At 30.0% G+C, this 22,142-nt stretch overlaps 1 protein-coding gene across 1 annotated transcript in view; it reads right to left on the bottom strand.

The window, feature by feature from the left end:
• Nucleotides 1-13,589, bottom strand: part of LOC118189677 (zinc finger protein 488-like) — a 92,687-nt gene extending 79,098 nt beyond the window's left edge. Inside the window, exon 1 of the mRNA XM_035360336.2 lies at nt 13,317-13,589. The gene's annotated coding sequence lies outside the window, so the exon portion shown is untranslated. The remainder of the gene's footprint in view (nt 1-13,316) is intronic.
• Between the last annotated feature and the right edge of the window lie 8,553 nt (nt 13,590-22,142).

The raw sequence follows: 22,142 nt of genomic DNA on the forward strand, positions 1-22,142 counted from the left end.
TTTATTTTTATATTTTATAGTAACAGAAACAAAAAACAAAAGAGAACAAAAGCTTATGAGAAAACAAAAGCTTAAAAGTTTGGATATGGTTTTAAATAAAAAAATCTGAAAGCTTTCAGATTTTATATTACGTCCAATGGGAGGTTTTTTCATGGGGGATTCAAAACGGGATTTTAAAAGGCATGTAGACATTCATAGTCATTCGAAGCAAAATACTGTTAGGCATTGCTACGCTACCAACATAATAACAGTAAGAAATGTAAATAAACCTCGCGTATAAAATAGCCATCCTGGAAGATGCACGCGATGTTAATGGAAAGCTTTGAAACCATTGAGTTTGTTAACAAAACTTCGTTGAAGTCTACAAAATATGAAAGTAATAAAACAAATTCCAAATTTGGGCTTCCAGATGCCCATATTCGAGTGGAGGACTACGTTATTCAAAATTAGATGTCTCTAGATACCATTGTTTTCTCACAATGCGAGAAACATATATACACTCATGCAGATGTTTGATTACTTAATTCCTTTAAATATAAAGCAGGGCTCTAATATTTGGTGGCAACAATTTGAAAAGTGATTCAGACTTTTATAGTGTACCAACGCAAAATGCCAAAACGAAATTGTTATCCCTTCTGGGTTAATGCACATTCAGGCTAAAAATAATTTCATCTGCAAATGGTTATTCATATGAAATAAATAGGTAAACCAGATTACATGCAAGACAGGATATATAGTATATAGGACATGGAATACTATTAAGCTTTTGTCTACATAATCAAAAGTAACCTTACTCATGATCATAGGCCACTACCTATGATCATGAGTAAGGTTTAGGAGCGGTGAGCTTTAGGAACCTCCGGCGAGCTCTGTGTTATATTGGTCACAAATTTGCAAACCTGCATTTTTTGTTAGTTTATTTATTTATTATTAAACGAACATGTATTGCTTATTATCATCATACTCTATCAAACATTAAAATTTATATATAAGCATAAAATAACCATAAATAATTTTCTGGATTTTTTTGCAAGGACTTTAATAAGAAAACTATGTAATTAAATTACTAATAATGTAAAGCAAGCTAAATCATTATGGAGACTATCGCTGTTAATAGTGCTGAAGTTGAAGCATATACAGTATAAAAACTGGTTCCGCTCCATGAACAATATTTTCACGAAAAGAACGTCCTTGACTGTACAAACCATTTCAGATTTAATAATAAGCTTAATAAATGTCAAGCTTTAATAGAATTAAAGTCTATATCTTCGTAAAATCTTTGAAAAGTCACTGCTTAGACTAAAGTCTCTAAGATTTTCAACTGAGTTGAAAGGAGAAAAAGCAATATGTGGCAGCTTCTGGTGTGAATTATGGCGTATAATTGAATTTATCTTTATGTAATTACTGAACATTTGTTTAATTTTTAAGAATAAAAAATATTTTTAATTTTTAAAAATTAGAAAAACATTCCAGTAGTTACATAAAGATAAATTTAATTATGCGCCATAATTCATACCAGAAGCTGCCACACACTGTTTTTAATTTTAAAAGTTTTTTTTAATTTAAAATATTTCCTTAAAGACCTTTTCTTAAATTTAAAATGCTGAATTAATAATGTTTTACAAGATAAAAATCTAGCTTGTAGGTGGATTTCATTTTATGCAGCATTATTTTTAGGCCCGTAAGCAACTCGCCGGACGATGTTTTCGATAGCTCGCAAAACCTTTTTTAAGCTTCTTTATTTTGCTACATAATTATGAATATTTTTTATAATTTTAAGTAATCCGTACATATTAATTAACTTTTAATAATTATATGTATTTAATTATTATTATTTAATTATTATTATTTCATTATTTTCCGCTCAAATTCTTTTAATATTGTAATTTTTTTTAGAGACACTCTTTGCATTTTACTTTTTTTTAAATTTTTTTTTTTAGATCTCAGCTATGTATACTATAACTTGTATTATTTGTATATAGATATTGAGATCAAAAGCACAGGAAGTACTGGTATGCAGAATAACTATAAAGGTAGATAATTTTCTCTACAAGTGTCTAAAAGTGTTTTATGTAATAGTTTAAGGCAAAATAAAGAATATAACCTTAATTGCTTCTTCAAATTGTATTTTAATACCGAATTAAGCAAATTATTATAAACAATAAGTTATTTGAATAATAGTATTATTTTTGCTCAAAGAGATTAAACGCTTTTATGAGAAAAAGAAAGAGAATTCTTCAGTAGCAAAATAATAAAAAATACTATTAGAAAAAAACAGTAAGAGGGTTTTTTAGGACTCTAAAAAACATTTACGAATTATCAAGAAGCTATTAGAAATTTTTTTTTAACAAACATACTAACACTTTTTAAAGAACCCCGCAACTAACTGAAAGTTTTATTTAAAAGTCTAAAACCATTCCAGAATTTAAGGGAAAACATTTTTAATGTATTTATTTACTAGGCTATTGTAGTACTAGGCTATTGCAGAATCGCCAAATTTTTACTGTGAGCTATAGAAAAAGTCGCCAAATGACATGGCAACCCCACATGATTAGACCACGAAAAACTAGTGACGTTTTGGAAAGCTGAAAATAACACTATCTAATTATTATCTTTTCACTGTAGAGCGATAAAAAAATTGCTTTCTGTCATCATTTGCAGATGAAATATCTTTTTTCAGTCAGGAATTTTATTTTTACGTCATTTACTTGATTATGGGACATAACGTATCATGAATGATTAATGGTACCCGATTGCTTTTAATTATCGATAATGCTTAAAATATTGCCTTGAACTGAAAAAAAATTGAATTGGTACTCTATTTATGTACCAATGTTTAAGACATTTAATACAACAGCGGTTTTTTTGTAATACTATCTATTACTCTAGTTAATTTAGGGAAATATTATGACACACTTTCAGGGACTATCAAATGCATTTTCTTTTGCTGCTTTACGTGCAGTCATAAGGCAATAAAGGCTAAAGCACTGATACAGACATGTCTGTTATTGATGCTATCATTGGCTATATCAGTTATTTCATAACTCATGTAACCAATCACATGTAAGTTTCTATATAATACACATAGAAGACCAGTTAACTAATAATATATAATTTCAGCTTCCAGTCTTTGTTCTACATGGACTTATATTGAAAGTTTTAATATTATTAAATACAACTAATTTATTTGCTATTATCTTTTTTTTTTCTATTTGAAATCGGCATCAAAATAAAGGCTATATTTTCTTAATTTTAAAATAATTGTGTTGTCTTCCCTTAATTATAAGAACTGCAGTCAGTAACCATAAGTTTAGAATGACAATATTTCTCATCGCATAATCCATTACGTCAAACAATTTTATGTATTTATTACGATAACTCGATTTTGCTTTGTATGAAATTGAAAGATAAATAACCAATGCATCTATCGAAAAGGATGTGAATATTTCAAGTAAAGCACTATTTGCAACATATCAGGTATTTTGGAATATTTTTCCCGGAGAATAATTCAATTCAGTTTGTCGTTTCAACATTTAAAATATTAATAATTTTCCAAGAATCGCTACTGGTTTATTTAAAGGAACATTATTTATTGTTACCTGATGGAATATTAAAATGTAAATTCAAAACGGAATTACAAAGACTATTTTAAACAGCTGTTTATTTAAAGGTTTAAAGAGATTCATTTCAAGTATTAATAAGTCCCTGTGGTTTCCTAATCTTTTTTTCAAAGGCCTATCAATTTTAGTAATAAAAAGTGCAAACGCAATGTAATTATTTTAAAGTTAAGCTGTTAACATTAATGTCAATTAACTATTAGTGAAATAAAAAATCTCACATTATGAACTGAGTGGGGGAGTTTTAAATATGCCCTCGAGGAAATTCTAAGTATAACTTGTAACTATTTTAAAATGCAAATCCTGTTTTGCAAAATTAGGGTTATCTCATATGTACCATATAGCGAGTAGGATGATTCTTCAACAAACTGAATAGTACTTCACATCATGTACGTGAAAATATTTCTTTAAAGAAATTTTTAAAATAAAATTAAAATTAAAATTAAAAAAAAAAATCTTAAGATGATATAAATTTTGTGCATTCTGAGTTTAAAAATGAAATGTAACGCTGTTAAGTGAACCTAGCGCCAGAGTGTCGCTATGGTAAACAAATATAGTGGATTTTAAAGAGTGCATTTATTCTATTGTGGCTTATGCGATACCGACGAAGTAGATTTAATTCAATCTAATAAGTTTAAATGCGTTTTTACAAATCTATGCGTTTACTTTGAAGAAAATTTGTGCAAATTTACATTTAAATTGTTTATTTAAACATATAAATTTAAGTATTTAGTACGCCGAAAAACTGGTAATATTGATAAATAAAAATTTTATAACATTTTAATAAGGAAATTTTGGAAACAATATGGCACATCACTGTTTAATGAAACACTGCAGTAAAAATACGTAGCTTCCCAATTTATATGTCATTCATTTATGAGATGTAATACCTATGGTCATCAGCAAATATTATTCAGCCTGAAGTTATGTTGCCCTTTGTTAGCTTATATATTTGCGCATTATATAGCAGGCTATGTATTTGCGTTACATTCTTATTTAAACAACATGAGTTTTGATTGAAGTATGCTGTTATCCCGTAATTAAATACTTTTTATTTTTGTTGTACATGACATTTTTGCAGTGCCTATTCTAATGCTATGCTACGTTACTAAGCATTTCATAATCTGGTATTTTTGTATGAATATGAGATAATTTGAGCTTCCGAAATAGTTAATTTTATTTAATTTCATTCCTTAAACGTGCCGAATATGTCTGAATAAAAGGAACAGGAAAATAAATTGTTTAGATCATCATGTTACATTTTAGTCTTTGTAGTAGTTTAGTATTAATTTCGATTATTATTCAAAGAAATTATTTTTCGAAGATAGAGCACTGAAGCATTTCGCAGGTCATTCAGTAGCTTAACATTATTTAAAAATTTTAGGAAGAATACGCCCCCAGTGTGCAAACCACCACACCACGAAAGCATGCAAAGAAGGCGGGAGAAATACCTTATAAATGGTCTTTAGATTTTATATTTGCTTTGTTTGAAGTTGTGAAGCATAACAAAACTCTAATGTAAAAAACAACTGAAAAAAATATGTTACAATATTCTTTTCCCTTTTAGAATTGAATTTTGGGAGCTGTAACATCTTTCAGTATTCATATTTACACAATAAAATTACAACTTACTGAATTAGTTAAAGAATATACGAGAACAAAAGTTAGACTTAATAAAGGAAATTAAATCTGTACACAAACAGCATATCTGACAGAAAATATAGTCTGTTTTTTGTAGTTACAAGAGTTAATTTTATTCGCTGACAAATATTTGCTAGCTTAAGGTGCAATATAACATAAAATTTAATATTATGTAATCCAAACATCAAAAATGCAAATTTTTGTTCTTATTTGGCTCTAGTACGTCATTTTTAAAACAGGAAAAATGTGCGTTCAGTTAAAAAAAAACTACCAAATAGTTCCTTTATAGTTGAAGAGTGACCATCTGACCTTTGCTAGATGGTCATTCGACCGTCTGTTATTGTTCTAATAACCATCAGGTCATGGTCCGTGCAGGCGGAAGTGGATACCACTTCTAAGAAAACCAGGTGTTCCCTCGTCTTAGCTGATGGTTTCCACTTCAGTATCTGTTGCCACCAAGTGCGTCACAAACTCCAGGGATGCAGTAAGATGGGAAGGAAGAGAACTGCATGACGCAGCTGTGTGTCTGCGGGGCAGCCAAGTGGAAAATGAGAACCCAAACAAGCGTTACTAGCCGATTTTCCTCTCTGCCCTGCTCCAGGGCATGTCGGAGGGAGGCCCAAGATGAGAAGATGATTGTTAGAGGATGAGAAGATTGGAGATGGGTGGCGATGCCAGGAATTTAAAGGTTAATTGTTCGTTCACAAGTCGACGGTTCGTTGGTCGCTTTGATTATTCGGTTTGCGCAAGTGGATGCTGTTCGGTTAAAGAGCTTTTGTGTTCTCCTGGAATAAGGAGACAGTTAAAGACTTCCCGGAGAATTTACCTTGAAGCGCTTCACTTGGTGGTAAATTAGCCCGTTTGGGAACTGAAAATGGATCATAAATGGATGGGAAATTAAGTAAGAGGGTTAGATAGGGAATCAATTTGCTTTTATGCTTTTCCAACATATGGAAATCAGGGAGCCAAATGTTTTTTTAATCAACTTAAGGTTGTTAAAAAATATTCGGAGCCTGGAAAGTGAAAGGTATAATGTATTTCAGTATAATGTACAGCACAAATTTTAAAGTACAGCAACTTTCTAAATCTATTTAAACCAATAAAAATGCTTTGTAAATAAATGACATTAATGAAAATAATTATATGAGGAGCTATAGCTCCTTATATTTTAGGATGATTAAGAAGTAAAAGTATAATAAAGTATTATTGATAAAATAAGTATTATTAATAAATGAAAATGTAATAAGGTAATTAAATAAATAAACAATAAAAAAGCATTATTAATAAAAAATATCAGAATTTCTTTTTGATAAAAATCATTGAAATTTTCTTAAAGTGAACCATTTTAGCATTTTAATAAAAAAGGAGATAAATTTGGAACAGAATGAATAACGTTGACTATTATTATCAAATCTGTGTATATACCATTAGAAGTTTTATACTATAAAGCTTTAATATGAATTATTTTCCCTCCCGAATTCATACTACGAATCTCCCAGCTACTAACTAATGGGTTAAACACTCACATCGTAAAAAAGAGAAGCAAATGAATATGTCATAATTGCTCATATTGCCTCCCATTTAAATGACTATGGGAAAGAGGCACGAGATGGTAATTAGAGAGATAATAATAGTTATCTTATTTAGATAATAACAGGTTACAACATTTGGACTCGAAATCCACCGTAGACTTTTATAATTTTCGGGGTGAGAAATCTACTTTGCATGCTTCGAGATTTAAGCCGCGAATCTCCCAGCTGTTAGTTGGGTATGCTAATCACGTAACATTCGACTTGACACTCAAAGGAATGAAATAATTCTTTACAAATTAATTTTTAATTTACAAGAATAACACTGTTTTTGTTACTATAAAATGTTGCGTTTGTTTATATATACAAACAACGCAAGAAAATTGAAAACGTAATTTTTCCCACTTAACTTTCGAATTCGTCAGGAGTAAAAGAGTGTGGAAAACTTCCTCTGCTTTAACGAAAAACTGTGAAACGCTTTCTTCGTATTTTGCCTCTATGTTTACATATAATCATTTGTTTTTAAAAAGCATCATTATTTTACTAATATAAAACTTATTTTCAATATAACCTCCGATAAATATATTTATCATCAATTTAAACACCTTTTTGATTTAAATTTATGTCAGAATTACAGAATTATATATCTGTTATGCACCATTTGCGTTTCTTGATTATTAGTTTCACATTTTGATAAAAAGTGATTTTTTATGATTTATAACTTTTAGAACAGTGTTCCTGCTATACATACTTGTAAAGTAAGGAAGTAGTTTGCAAGTACGGTGAGTTTTATTTTAAAATGTACAGATAAGAAGAAAGTTTTATATTACTCATTTAGCTGTTGTTTTAAAAAACCGAGCAATTAATAATAATAATCCTTGTTTCATTTTAATATCATAACAAATTACAAAACCGAAAATCAGCCTTTGATAAATTCGTGCACATAGAGTTTCTTAATGTTGGAAGAAGGAAGTTGCTAGTTTGGTGCATAATTTAATTACTAGGCCTGATAATTAAATTTCTTCAATAAATCATTAAAACATATATGAGAGGAACTATATCTGGTGTATACTGTCACTTTCAAAGATTACCCGTTATGCAACTATACACTGATTCAGATGGCCTTCTCATATCTGAAAGCTGACGTAGAACCGAATTTTTAAATAATGTTCAGTTCTCGTTTAATTTTTGTAAAATATCAGTTATATAAAAAATCTTCTATCCTTAAATGCAGATTTCACTTACAAAAACAGCCATAAATCATAGAAAATTCAATCACTTGGAAAGACAAGAAGATTTATAGGGTTATATCTTTCTGGGGACAGAAAACATTTCACTTTGTCTGTAAATCTGTAAAGCACAAATTTCGAAAGAAATTTTATCATGAACAATTATTTGGTCAATATCAACTTAATTTTTATAGATTAATTTATGTTTTAAAACTAGGCGAATAAGCAAACCCAGTTTGAGGTAGATATATTAAAATCAGGTAAAAATGAAACCTAAACTGGGATGACCTTTAAAATTTTATGTTAACGTTTTTTCCCTCTCCGCTAATGTATAATTTCTAAACTAATCAAATTTATACTTTGTCAGCAAATATCGTATCTCGCACTCAATCAGCATTTTAAATCAGAATTATTAGATCAGAATAAAGTACGAATATGAGAGTAGGAAGTCGACTTGAAATCCGTTTCTTGTTCCAGTTTTCCAAGAAATTAACGCTAGATTTTGGCTTTGTCCTGATGCAGTTCTACTGAGCGATCAGACTATGTGTAAAGAGAAGGAATTTTGTATAAAATATGTTTTTATTAATATGGGGAGTTTATCAGAACATTTTTCTCCCCTCTCTTTATTTTTAATTTGCCGTTATATGAAAAATCAACAACAATCATAAATCCTTTAGAAAAAACCCTTCCTTAGATTCCTTGAACCATGTTTTTTAGATGTTTTTCTTGTCTTTCTTGATAATAAATGGATCTATTTTTATTGCAGTCATTTAAGTATACCCAAGATTCGTCTATTAACGTTTTCCATATTTATCCGCATAAATGTTTCTCATAAAGAATTGCCTTCTGCTTTCGGCGATATGTGGTGGAAAAGGAAGATGCACACTATATTTTTTCGCCTTTTTATGATTCAAATCAGCATTTATCACTTGGTTTGAGTTGACACTACGCATTTCAATGTTTATCCATCCGTGCTTTGACTTCAAAGATTTTCTTTTAACATTAAAGGTCCTACTTTTACAACATTCGAAACATTCCGTTTTTTCCTTGGAAACATATTTGGAACAATATTTCCACTTGAAGCTAAATTTTTTCCTTTGTTGTTGGCAACATTACCAATCGTAACTATAGATATTGAAAACTCATGGCTTTCACAATGTTTCTTAATAACTAGGTAGGAATAATTTCCTTCGGAAAGAACACCGGCATAGCCTTCCATCCATTGCTTCTTTAAAAGCGACATTTTGCATGAAAATAAAACTAAATAGCAGAGGAGAATTTGTACCTTCAGATATATAGCGGCAGTTAAAAAAACTTTCCAGGTGGAAGTTTGTTTTTTTACACCGAAGCAAAATCTTTTAAAAAATATGAGAACATCCTGTGTATTTCACGTCACCAGCATTTAGATTTTTTGCCTTGAATGATTAATTCAGCAGAGTACTTTTTGATTTATCTGCTTGTTTTAATTTCTTTTGCAATAGCATACGCTAACTGTTTTTATACCGCCTTGTTTGCGAGCCAACTGAAATAGTCTTGGACTAGGACTCTATTATTAGAGAAATCAAGGATAGTTGTTAGTGTCTTTGTGGTATGGGGACATTGATAAGACTAATTGAACCGAAGCGAGAGAGTAGTGAAACGGGGAAAGGATTGTGAAACACTCGGATTCATTTCCAGAGAAAGTCTCCCTCGAGTGAGGGACGAAGCTGAGGAAATTTCATAATTTTATCATAAGGTACGCGAAAACTAAAACAACAACGACAGTCCCGATCTTTATCACTATAAAAGTGCATAGACTTTATTTGATTTACTGTTCGTTGATCTGTTCATGGCCTTGATTTGACGTTACTGTTCGTTGATCTGTCCATGGGCTTGATCTGATGAGACAAGTGAGATAAGCTCCAATAAATGTTTTTTTGCCTGTATTTTCTGCATTTCTTAATGTCGCTACTTAACATGCTTTGTGCTGAGCAGTTGTCAAAAGCAGTGGCTTGGGTAACATTATTATGATATTTATAGATAACAAAACAAAATTTACTTTTAATGTTCACATGTCACTGAAGATTTATGAACTGACGATAATAATTATTTAGTGCTGTATGTTACAAGACGTATTTACATTACTTTTTTTAGTTGATTTTCTTACAATCGGTAATTATTGCTGTTACTTTTTAAAAAGACGAAAACGCAAAAATAATTGTAAACGTAATTTTTATACTTAAAATTGTTTTTATTAGTTATTTTTCTCATAAACAGTTACGAATTTGACGAATATACGAGTGAATATCGTAAGAGTTTAGTTAAGTAAAACAGGTTAAGAATTAGCCAATTATTTGTAAATCATTATATGCTGAACCTATAATTATTAGACACAGTTTTGGTAGGATTATGAAAAGACCCAGGTAAGGATATGTAATTCATTCAATCAAAGGCTAGCGAAAACGTTTTACGCAGTATACATGTGAAATATATGAGTAGTAGATGAGAGAGATGATTGTCATTGTTTTCTATACCGAATTAGATGAGTTTGATAATTAACAATCATATGCTTTCGTAAATCTGGCATATAGATTTCAACGTTTGATTCACGTCATACCATAGCGGAAGTGTATCAGTAGAATGTGAAATCAGGAAAACCTCAAGCAAGTCGTAAAGAAAGTCCAGGCTTACCAAAAGTAAATGTTAAAAGTTAGTACAAACTTTCATTCGCTTAAGATCCCAAAGCAGGACTGTATCTCTGCATTAAAACACTGCAAAGGCTTTTCTGTGTTTGTATACAAGGTTTCTTAGTCGAAGCATTTCAAATTTTCATTTAGCAGCCGATAACTTGATTGATTACGATTGTTTACTGCGAGGCGCGTAGTTCGCTGCAATTTGTAAAATCCCTCCATCACTGGACTATAATGAATTGAACATATCTCACGCATTCAGATAAATTGAGGCTCCAGTTGCATTCTATTGATGGTAAAGTGTGTTGTTGTGTGTATGTGTATGTAACAGAAATGTTGCAAAACAATTAACCTGTTGTGTCAAACTGGTTTTATTAAGCAGCTGATGGCAGTGTAATATCACCTGTATCAATAATATTAACTGTGGAGCGTTTACGTTCCTAGGATTACTCATTTCGTTAGAAAGATCCCTAAACACGCTTAGGATATGCTGATACACTAATTGAACATGTACACCTATTTATCAGTAGTTTCTGATAATAATGATGTCACCTTTCAGCATAATAATTGGTATTATTATTCAACTTGTGGCCCACAGTTGGTTGCTTTCGTGGTACTCCAGTGAGGTTATAATATTTACACTGTATTTCAAGTTGCCAAATCTTACTCTAATTGAAAATTTGGAATAAGTTGGAATGCTCCTTCCAACCTCTAGAAGTTTTCCAAAGGACTTATAAAAGACGTTTCTGGTATGATGGAAGGAGGAAGGAAATGCTACCATTACGGTTCAACTATCTCATCGGAATGCAGTCGAGGAATATAGATGCTCTTATTTGAGAAAAAAATTGAATCAACTCACTAGTTAGTCAAATTTGCATCTTCAAGTGTTTGAATAGGATTTATATCGCAGTGTATAGTAATTAGATTTTCAATTTCTATATTTTCAGAAGAATTACTCACGATCGTTTTTGGTAATGAAAATAACGTAAAACTGGATTCCAGACCATTCAAATCTTAAATTTTTCTTCATTATAGTATCATAATAATTCTAATTATTTTACAGGAAATTATTTCCAGGAAATTTTACAGGAATTATTTCCCAAGTCGTAAAACATTGCTTTGGAGACCGAATGCCGTCTGCGGGCCGCCAGTTTGAAACCACCATTTTAGAGTGTACGAGAAGGAAAGTTCTTGCCATTGGTGCTATTGATATCATTTTATACTCAGACTACTTGTGAAGTTATTCAGATAATTATGAATATAAACTAAACATGGCAAGCTTTCATGGCACATAAATTTGGGATTACTAAATACTCTGCTCAAGTAGTAAATTTTGCAGTTTTGAATAATTATTTTAAGGGACGAAAGATTAGTTTTCTTGTAATCAATAAAATAAAACTATAGCATTATATTTTCGCACCATATTTTAGCAAATTATATGCTTTACATTCAAAGCAATGGTGCCATGTATGTTTTACATTTAAAAAGAAAGCTGTAAATATAAAATTTTATTGCATTTACAACTCTTTTAATTATTTTATTATAGAGTGTAATAATAACTATTATTTATAACGTAACGAATATCTGGAATGTAAAAATCTTAAAGAAGAGCACGACGTTTCTGGTTTATTACTAAAAGGTAAGTTTTTTGCGCTGTCGTTAAATCCACATTCGCTAATTTAATGAACCAGTACCTCAAGTAAAATTAAAGTAAAATTAAGCAAAAATGAGAAGTACTGAAATAATCTGATGTATATTCTAATATTATGATCTGGTATATACGTTTAGCAAATGAAATGTACAGTATAAATTTGGTGCTTAAAATATTCCTTAAAATAAGGGGGAAATAACCTGAAATTTTGAACTTAAAGAAGAGATAGAAAGAAGTTGAAAAGAAGATTCATGAGTTCTCCTTTTGATCTTAATATTGATGTGAAATTAGAATATGAAAGTAAACAAAACCTGATAAACTTCTTTGTCAAATGTCAAAGCAGTAGTGCATGCACAAGAGATATTAAAAATTAAAAAATGACATAAGAAGTGATACAATCCTATTTTCTGCGTGAAACTGAAAAGATTAAAGCTTCCAAAGCGTAGATTTCATTCGAGCTAAAAAGGTAATTCCTTTGCAAAATTTCTCATAAATGTCACATTCGGCATTTTGATCCGTCTTTGCTTTTGAAAATTAATAAATATAAATTTCGAAAGTTTATTTTAATGCAAAATTTAACATTAATAGCAAGCTCAGTATTTTGAAGAATTTCGCGATCCACATATAAATGATTGACAAATACGAAATTAATGCAAATAATGTATTGATAAATAGGAATAATTATACAATTATTCATTTATGTTGTTCTTAATAACTAAATTTCCTATGACGCAAGAGCAATATTTTCTGCTGTCCACCTATATAAAACAATGTTAAAGGAAATTTAAGAATATTACTTATTTAGAATATTTTAGGGATGTCCATAGAATATTTCTAAAATATTAAATGCATAATTTAGAAATCACAGAAAATTTTAAGGAAAATTTCTGATAACGGCATTCGCTTCTATCCATCTCAAACTTCAAATATAAATAAATACGGAACAAACGAAGTATCCAAAGTAATAAACTAATTCTTACCTTAATATTCTCAACATAGAGTTCTGTTGACAAAACAGGCTGTTGAATCACGTGGTCAAAGAAACCTGAATCTACATGTCTCCCTCAGCGGTAAAAGCAAGTCTTCCTCTCACAGTTAGTTGGTTTCGCGGCAGCGCTCGATGTGATATGCCGCAAAGACTGAACTACAGGCGGCGAAGCGCCGCCAATACTGCTTCCTCATTGGCCCGTAAGTTTGATCCTGCTCGGCAAATCGCTTGAGAGCCGTGATAGATGAGGAGGGGCCACCGATTGAAATGTCCTGGAAATTGGTCGGAAGGATCTGGAGAAATACATCTGAGGTTTTAATACCCACACATTTTAAAGAAAAAGGCTCACGTTGCGTATTGGCAGTGTGGGACATAAATATTTGATTATTTTCAAAGTTTCAAAATGTTTGAAGAGCTTCGTATTTCCATAAATGAATGCAGACAGTTGTGTGAAGTTTTTGAAAATGCAATTATTTATTTTTTTAAACTAAAATATTGTTTTTACATTCAAACTCATTTCAACTTAAGTTATAAAATAGCTTCATTTCAGTAATTATGAATTGAACTTACTCAGTCTAATAAATATAATGATGATTAAGATTTTTATCTGAGATATCAACTTATATTGTTTCTTACCCTTAAAATGTAGATAATAGTTTAATTCTTATTTGAAGTCAGAATTTTTTTATTATTATTAGCAAAGGCATCACCAGTTTTAAAACAATTAATATACTACTTGAAGATATGTTCAATATTTATTTGCGCAATGCAGAGATTTTGTCTACAAGAAATTTGATTTGAAGCAATTATTTCTTTTGAGTAGAAAAAATTATTAAGTTGCTACAAAACTACGAAGACAATAAGGAAAAATAATCACTGAGGCTGAACATTTATCCTTTCGCTTTAAAACTCCAAACAAAACAACACATGTTCACTAAAATGGTATTTGGATTTTTAAATATATTATCTAATGTGTACTTTTAACTAGAGCAATATTCGTTTTCTGAACGCCATTTGGAGGATACATTAGCAAATTAATGTATGGATTAGGCAAAATGTACAGACGTATAAACGAAATACGTAGATTCAGTATAAATGTATATACCGACTCAATATAGGAATTTATATAAATTATTGATGTTTTAAATATTTTTGAAATTTCAAGCAGCTGAAAACTGCAGTTAAGAAGATCTAAATTATTGACACAAAAACACTTACAAATTCTGTTAAGTTTTCAAAGAGAAATTTTTATATCATCATATTAAATGCTTAATGAGAGACAGAAAGGCAGTGAAGGAAAATTCATGAATAAACAAAATTAAATATTGTTGGTAAATTCTCGAAAAGCGTAAATTCTTTATATTTTCAAGACTATATCTTTCATATAATTGGCTGGGATAATATTTTTTGCATTTTTATTTTAACCTATCATTTTATTCAAATTTAACTATAAATTAACAATTTAATTTACAAATTCCATTAAAATAATAAATTAAAGAAGTAAGAATTAAAATTAGTTCACAGTTATTTAATTCACTTATGCTGCCTAAGCGAATGAAATTAATTTAAGAGATTTTTAAACTATGTAATGCCTTAAAATGTTCCAATATGTGCATAAGATAAATTAGGGAGAAAAATTTATTTTAACTTACTTGTTATTTTTACGCTAATTCTTTGCTCTTCTCTCTACAGTCAGACATCACCAGAATGTCAATTAGTTTAGAGTAAAAACATTCAGAACTCATTCGAAAGTTGAATTTTCCCTAATATATCCACCTGTATACCGAATATGGTCTTGATGAATTTTTCAAGGTCTTTTGTACTTGTTAGAGCATATGTTAGAAGCTGCGGTGGCGGCTGAAGCCGAGCTAGTTAGGTTCTAAAATTAACTTTTGTGTTTAAATAATTAAATTTCATTTATCTTGAAGCAATAGTGGTCAGTTTTTATTTAGCATTAGAAGATATGGATTATTAATAACATTTAGTTAAGTTGTACATATTGTCTACATTCTTTGGAATTTTTATCTTTCTAGTAAATATGACAGCCAGAATTAATCTGAAACACCAGAAGATTAGGAAGGTGAAGTTTAATAGGTAACCCGATTTAATCTTACAAGCAAAGTAAAGAATAAGAAAAAAATAACTTGAAAACATATGTTAGGCAAGTAAACGATAATGGTGCCTCATAAAATTTTATTTTTTTTATTATTAATGATCCTTTACTTTTAAATAAATTTAATTAAATCAAATCAATTTGGTATGCTATAACCGGCGAAAATTATCGGCTACTTATTTATTAAATTATTAAAATTATAAAATAATGAAAATTAAAATTACACAAGGTGTCCCAAGTTCAAGTATACCCAAACCAAACTGAAAAAGTAGTAATTTTGATTTCTATTGATATAATTTAATTATATTACTTTTCTTGCAATAAATTATATTGCTTTCTTTCCCACATATTTTATATGAACTTCAATGCAGTATGAACAATACTAGTACATCTGTGTTGCATATACACGAAACAAAAGCAGTGCTGTAATGAAATTTGACCTTCGTATTCTTTTATTCGGGATTATTACCTTGTTTAGAAAATATCCTTAATTTTATTATGACCTTATATATGACATATACTTTAAAATAATGATGTGTAATAACAATTCGAAAACCTTCTTTAACTTGTTAAGTTAAAACGGAGACCCTACGATAAAGATGCCTTATTTAGACTCAATGATAAAGATTTCATTGAAATAAAACAAAAAAGAAAGTCCCTCCATTAGATTTCTTTTAAACGAAGCTTTCTGTATCGCCTTTTACTTAAATGTCAGTTATGTAATATAAAGTAAACTCCCTTAATGCAACGTCCTTAATTCAGAATACGAAACAGGAAAAGCTTTAGATTTTAAAATCATAATTTTGCAAGATTTCAAATCTCAGAAAGTAATGAAAACTTTATTAAATTGCTTGATGCATTAAAAAAGGACACGCTTACTGGAAGAAAATGAAAATATTCGCCAGCATATATTTTAATATTTCCTTCTCATACGTATCAGGTGACCTAATCCTATAACGTAGTATAACTTTTACAAAGTGTACCTTTTACAACCTATAATGGTCCCTATTAACATATTGATTATTTTCAACGTATGTTCTTTAATTATAAATAAATTACACTAAAAATATTAGCCACGAGAACACTAAGTTGAATTACTTCTTCATAAATTTTAGCTACTTTAATTATGCAAATATTTTGAAATTTAATTATAAAGTAACATTATTCATAACTGCAAATCTTCTGAAATCAATGTAATGCGAAAGAAAACACCAATTTACTTTGCAACAATTGATTCAAATTTTGATAGAAGTTCGAAAACAAGAATAGGTCCTGCTACCGGGAATTCTCTCATTAACGAAGAAGGTTATGGTTTACAACTTATTCAAAATTCAAGGCTTTCAGAAGAGGTAGGAATTTTTACCTTTGAAATCGATATAGCTTTATTTAAAATCTACGAAAAGTTGCTTTTTCTTTCTAATTTTAAAAACTATCTTGTTTATGTTAAGTCCAGTTTTCTACAGTTTCTATTCATTAATATTAAAATGATTCTATTTATTAATATTTGAGTAAAAATCAATTTTAATCAAGGCATCTAACATTTTAAGTGCATTATTAAGTGTGCATTTATTTAATGAAAGCCAATTTCTATATGAATTTTACGAGTGTAATTTCAGAATGACATTATTTCAAGAACTAAAAGAAAACTTTTAATCTCTTGCTAAGAATGAACAAAAATTACAGCTGTAGGGTTTCTAACATACATGTTGAGTTTCTGTTCATCATAGTAACAGGTGATCAAGCGCCCATGTAATACCTTCCCCTTATTTGAATCTAATTTTCACTACTTCTCAATCGCCTTTGACGGCTTAGGATTCAGAATAGGTTAATTTCAAGTGATTCTTTCCGGTTGGCTTATAAGCAAAGGGCCTGGGACCCAAAATCCGATAATGTGAGTTACCAATCACACCAGCCAATTCCGGGAGAAACCTGTTAACTGTATCAATCCACCGGACTGACGTGTTGATTGATTCAGGCTGTGCTTGGGATGATCTCACTTATTTGCTGTTAAATTCTATTTTGTATTGCTGGAGAACCGGGGCATCTGTCCTTCAACCCACAATGTAGCGTGCTCTAGGTTACCATTTGGAAGGGTGAAATGATACCTGATTTTTGTCGCCAAAACAAGAGCCAGTTTCCGCCAAAAGAGTAGCAAAATGTTAATGCTTTACATGTTGTATTATCGATATTTCATGTTCTGGTGGCATACATCATAATAAGATAGGAGGAATATTGGATATTGCCTACACATTCGGATAAATGTATAGTCTGTGAAATTGTATATGGCTGAGAAAGTTGTAAAAGCCGATTAAAAATATAGCATAAAACAATTACGGAATTGTAAGAAACACTAAATATTTTAATATATATTATAAATGTATTATTACGATGGGATGGTAAACCGTTTTAATGCATATGCACATACATAGTTAATGTTATACGATCACTGATACGTTGCATGAGTTACTTGTATTCCTGAATACAGCCTTACCAGGTTATTCCAAGTTTATGCACCCGATGAGTAACTTAACCACTAGAAACAAAAAAGATATCTTTATTATATTTTAATGATTTTTTCCGAATTTCAGACTTAAAAGTTATTAATATAAAAAACAAGATATAGATCTTGAAACTGAGTCTTAATTCAAAAATAAAATTTATCCTGTATTGTATGCATTGTATTTTAAATGAAAAATCTGCAATAAAATTTTGAGGAGATAGAAATATTTAGTATAAACAACAATTATAAGTTTCTTCTCCTTAAAATGATATCTTAAATAAAAAAATTACTTGTCGTATATTTGTAGTTATTTAGTACATTACTACAAGGAAAATACGCAGTTCGTGAGTATCAAAAAATGGGAAAACTAATGCAAACGAAAACTCAATATTCATAAATATTACCATAGATTTATATTTTTAATTTTAAACAAAAATTGTGTATTTGAAATTCAAATCAGTGTAATTTAAAGTCATAAATTATACCTAAAGATACATATCTATACAGTTAATGCTAATTAATTATTCAAATGTCTTAACATATTAAACTATTTAATCCTTTATAAATAATGCAAATTCTCCAAATTCATAAGCACAAAATAATAAAACGCTTATTAACTTATAGTATCTAAAAGTCTAATATCGGTATGAAAATATTTGATGCAAAAATGCTCAGAACTCATGGAAATGAATGTATGTACTCTTGAAAACATCAGCAATAAAATTTCATGCAAACTCAATTCGTTTTTCCTTTTAAAACTTTAATATATTTGATAAATAAATACTTATATTTCAGTTGCCGATTTTAACACAAAATTTAAGCAAGTATTTAAAATATTGCCTTGTATCCAGTTTAAGAAACTAGATCGTTCACTAGGATTAACCTTTAAATATATATAAGAATGGTTTCTAGAAGCTTCTGTCGAGAAAAAATAGAGCATTACATTAGCACAATAGTTCAAAAGAAGAAACAAGTCTTTACTAATAAATGATAAATTAAAGATAAATTAAACGTCAAAAAGAATCGTTCACAACTCAAGAATTTAAAAGATTTTCTGAAAAATAAAAAGAACAAAATCTTTCCGTTGATTTTAGTTTAAAGGACCATCTCTGGATTCATGATTTAGAAAGCACTGGCTAATACTTCTTTTAATCAAAACTTAAGATTAAATTCAAAATTCTTGTAGCTGTTGTTTATGGTTCAAATGAACTAGAATAAGAATTAATAACCGTTGCAAAAGGTTGACTGAGTTTTCAGCTTGGGAGGAAGTACTGATTTTTTCGTGGCTTATTTCATTAATTATTTTGGACACTGACGCGAAATGGATTGAATTAGATGAAAATTTAATTGAATTTATTCCAGGTTGTAAACATTCCCATTTTTTCCGTTAGATTTTCGTTTATAGAATTTCCTTCTGACAATTTAGCCATTTTTCAAATGCTTCACGAAAATTTGATTCTTGAATTTCTATTTGAATATTAATACATTAGGTTTACTTTTGTATAGGTAAACTGGTTATGTAGAGAAGGCGTTTTTACTTTTCAGAGGCACAAATAAATTTTAAAAAATTAATTTCAGTGCCTTAGCTAATTGAAGCGAAAAGAAAGATAACTGATAATGCCATAAAAAGCAGTAGTATCGATGTGAAGATTCTTCCATCTGTTGAAAAGGTTTGAATCTGACAGTGATAAAATGGCTTTTTCCAAGTTGTATTTATAGTTTGCATTTGTAATTTTTTTTATATTTTTCTTTCGTTTTTCATAACTTTAGTCCAGGTTAATTTCAGAGATTCCACTAACTTTATTATGTTATAAATTATGTTTAATAATTTGATAAAATTTCAAATTTTTATATTCATCTTTGCCTTTTAATTATAATTTAACCTAACTACATAATTACTTTATATCAATCTTAGCAGCAGTTAAGCAGAATTTTGTTTTGAAAGTCCTATTTACATCATATTTTCAAGTTTAACAGTATGTATTATAAAATATACTGGATTAAGCGTAGCTCATTTATTTTTATTAACAAGGTATTAACTTTCTTAGACCTCAGTCGTACTCAGTCATAAATTTACACTTTATAATAAAAGTTAGATATCCATCGGCTATGACTACGTAGAAATAAATTCCTTGAATAAAATCCATTACTTAAATTTTCTTAAAGAGAACAGTCTCCAAAACTAATTTAAAGCACTATGGTTTCTGAATTAAAAATTAGGCCGGAAAAGAGATCTTAAATTGACATTCAATTTCGATAAAAACTTCTACGGTCTAAGAATAAAACTAACATAGTTTCCTCTTCTTCAGGAGTCTCTCCTCCTCCGCCAAAAAACACAAAAATTAATTTTTTTTTAATTTTAATTTATTTATTTTTATTTTTTGCTGTGACGTCTTTCTCTCTTTCTATTCTATAAATATCTAAGTGATTTAAAAGTAAAATTAATCATAATTCTTTATAGTAACCACCCTAACTGATGTATATCTCATTTATGTTATTTATAATTTAGCTAGTAGGTAACTTTCATTAACATTTATGACGTTATTGTAATCAGCAAATGGTGTTTCTAACGCCTTAGAATTACGTTCTTTGCTATAGAATACTCATTTGTGCACGCCTTACAATACGCTCTATAGCTTTGTTTATCCGAACAGAGGCTACATTGGGAAGAATTATAATAGATACCTACTGCACGTCCTACCCATCAGAGCGTAATAATTTTTTTTAATTAAATACATCAATATATTACACATGTTCGTTTTGGTGTGACAATCATTCAGAAACGCAAAATGATAGCTAATTAATGCAAGCTCCCCCCCATTGTTTACTTATTAAACTATGGCTTCATTCTCAAAGATCAAGTAAGCGAGAATCCGCCACATGTGGTAACCCATTCATTTTATTAATCCTAACAGATGGTGACTGGATTGGGCCCAGTTCTCTAGTCTTATGGGGACTATCGAGGACTCATGGAGGGGGCATTGCATTGAAGGGGAAATAGAGGGCCTGAAAGAGCGGCTACCTTCTGCGGTTTGATGGCCGAACTACTTCCATTTAAAACGTGAATCGCAGAGCCGGGATGGATGCAGAGAATAGATTGGTAGGGGAAGTCAAATAGGCGCTGAAGCGGAGGGGGACAAACCGATTAATTAAATTGAAGTCATCCTATGGTTTGTTCGCTTCGTGGGGCGCTAGTTTCAGTACGGCACAGTTGAAACTTCTTATCCCCTGCTCGCTACAGATTGAGGATGCTACTGAAAGGGAGGCAATAAAAGTTTGTTTGATTTTATGTGATGAGGCGGGGTGTTTAATGGTGGTTTTTTAAATTTGCATATCGAGTTTTGCAGATATGATCAGCTAAGAGAAATATGCTTAAAGTTAAAAACTCTTTTTTCACCGGTTGAAACTTTAAAACAATTTCACTTTTGACGAGTTATCTAGTTGTTTTCAATTAGCTATAATGATATGTAAGAATCGTAAACATGTATACTGCAAATGAAAACAATTCCATTTTTTAATGATAGTAATGAGGATTAAAAAGACTAGATTACGAAGAAGCCAAAATATAAATTTAAAATAATTCGACACAGAGAATAAAATTGAAAAATCTTCGCCGAATTTTAACATACTTAATATAACATTTAACGTAGCTGCAAGAGCTTCAGTAGCATTTGTATTTGAAAAAAAAAATATGTGACTAAATTCATACCTCTAACGCATCAACTGTTTTATGTCATTACTGAAACTAAGACCTTGCTGTAGGGTTTTCCTTATTTTGCATAACAAATTTATTTTAAGTTTTCCTGTTCTTAACTTCTCATCTTCCCCTCACATTCTCTCTCCAGGATGTAAATTTAAAGTTAAGTGAAGTGCTATTTAAACGTGTGAATATCTCAGTATATTCAGAGCGTGTTTCGCTAGCCAAGCGCACGTTTCGTTGCTATTTCGTGGTCACGCTAGTAAGCCTCTTGGCCATATCAGATTAGTATCACGCCGGTTAGATTTCTGTAGGCGTAAATTTAAGTGCGTTCTTGCACTATTTCTTTCAGGTTTGACTTGTGTTATATTCTACGTTTTAATTCCCATCGCAAGTGGACGGTGATTTTGTAACGCACGAAGTCCGTGTCTTTCTGTTAAATTAGTTTGAATTAATAAAGGGTTATTTTTCACCCTTTCTTCTGTGCTGGTAATTTATTCACGCCTGT

This window comes from Stegodyphus dumicola, chromosome 1, assembly GCF_044657685.1.
Source record: "Stegodyphus dumicola isolate Sdum_Otavi_A_Nest chromosome 1, ASM4465768v1".
Lineage (NCBI taxonomy): Eukaryota > Metazoa > Arthropoda > Arachnida > Araneae > Eresidae > Stegodyphus > Stegodyphus dumicola.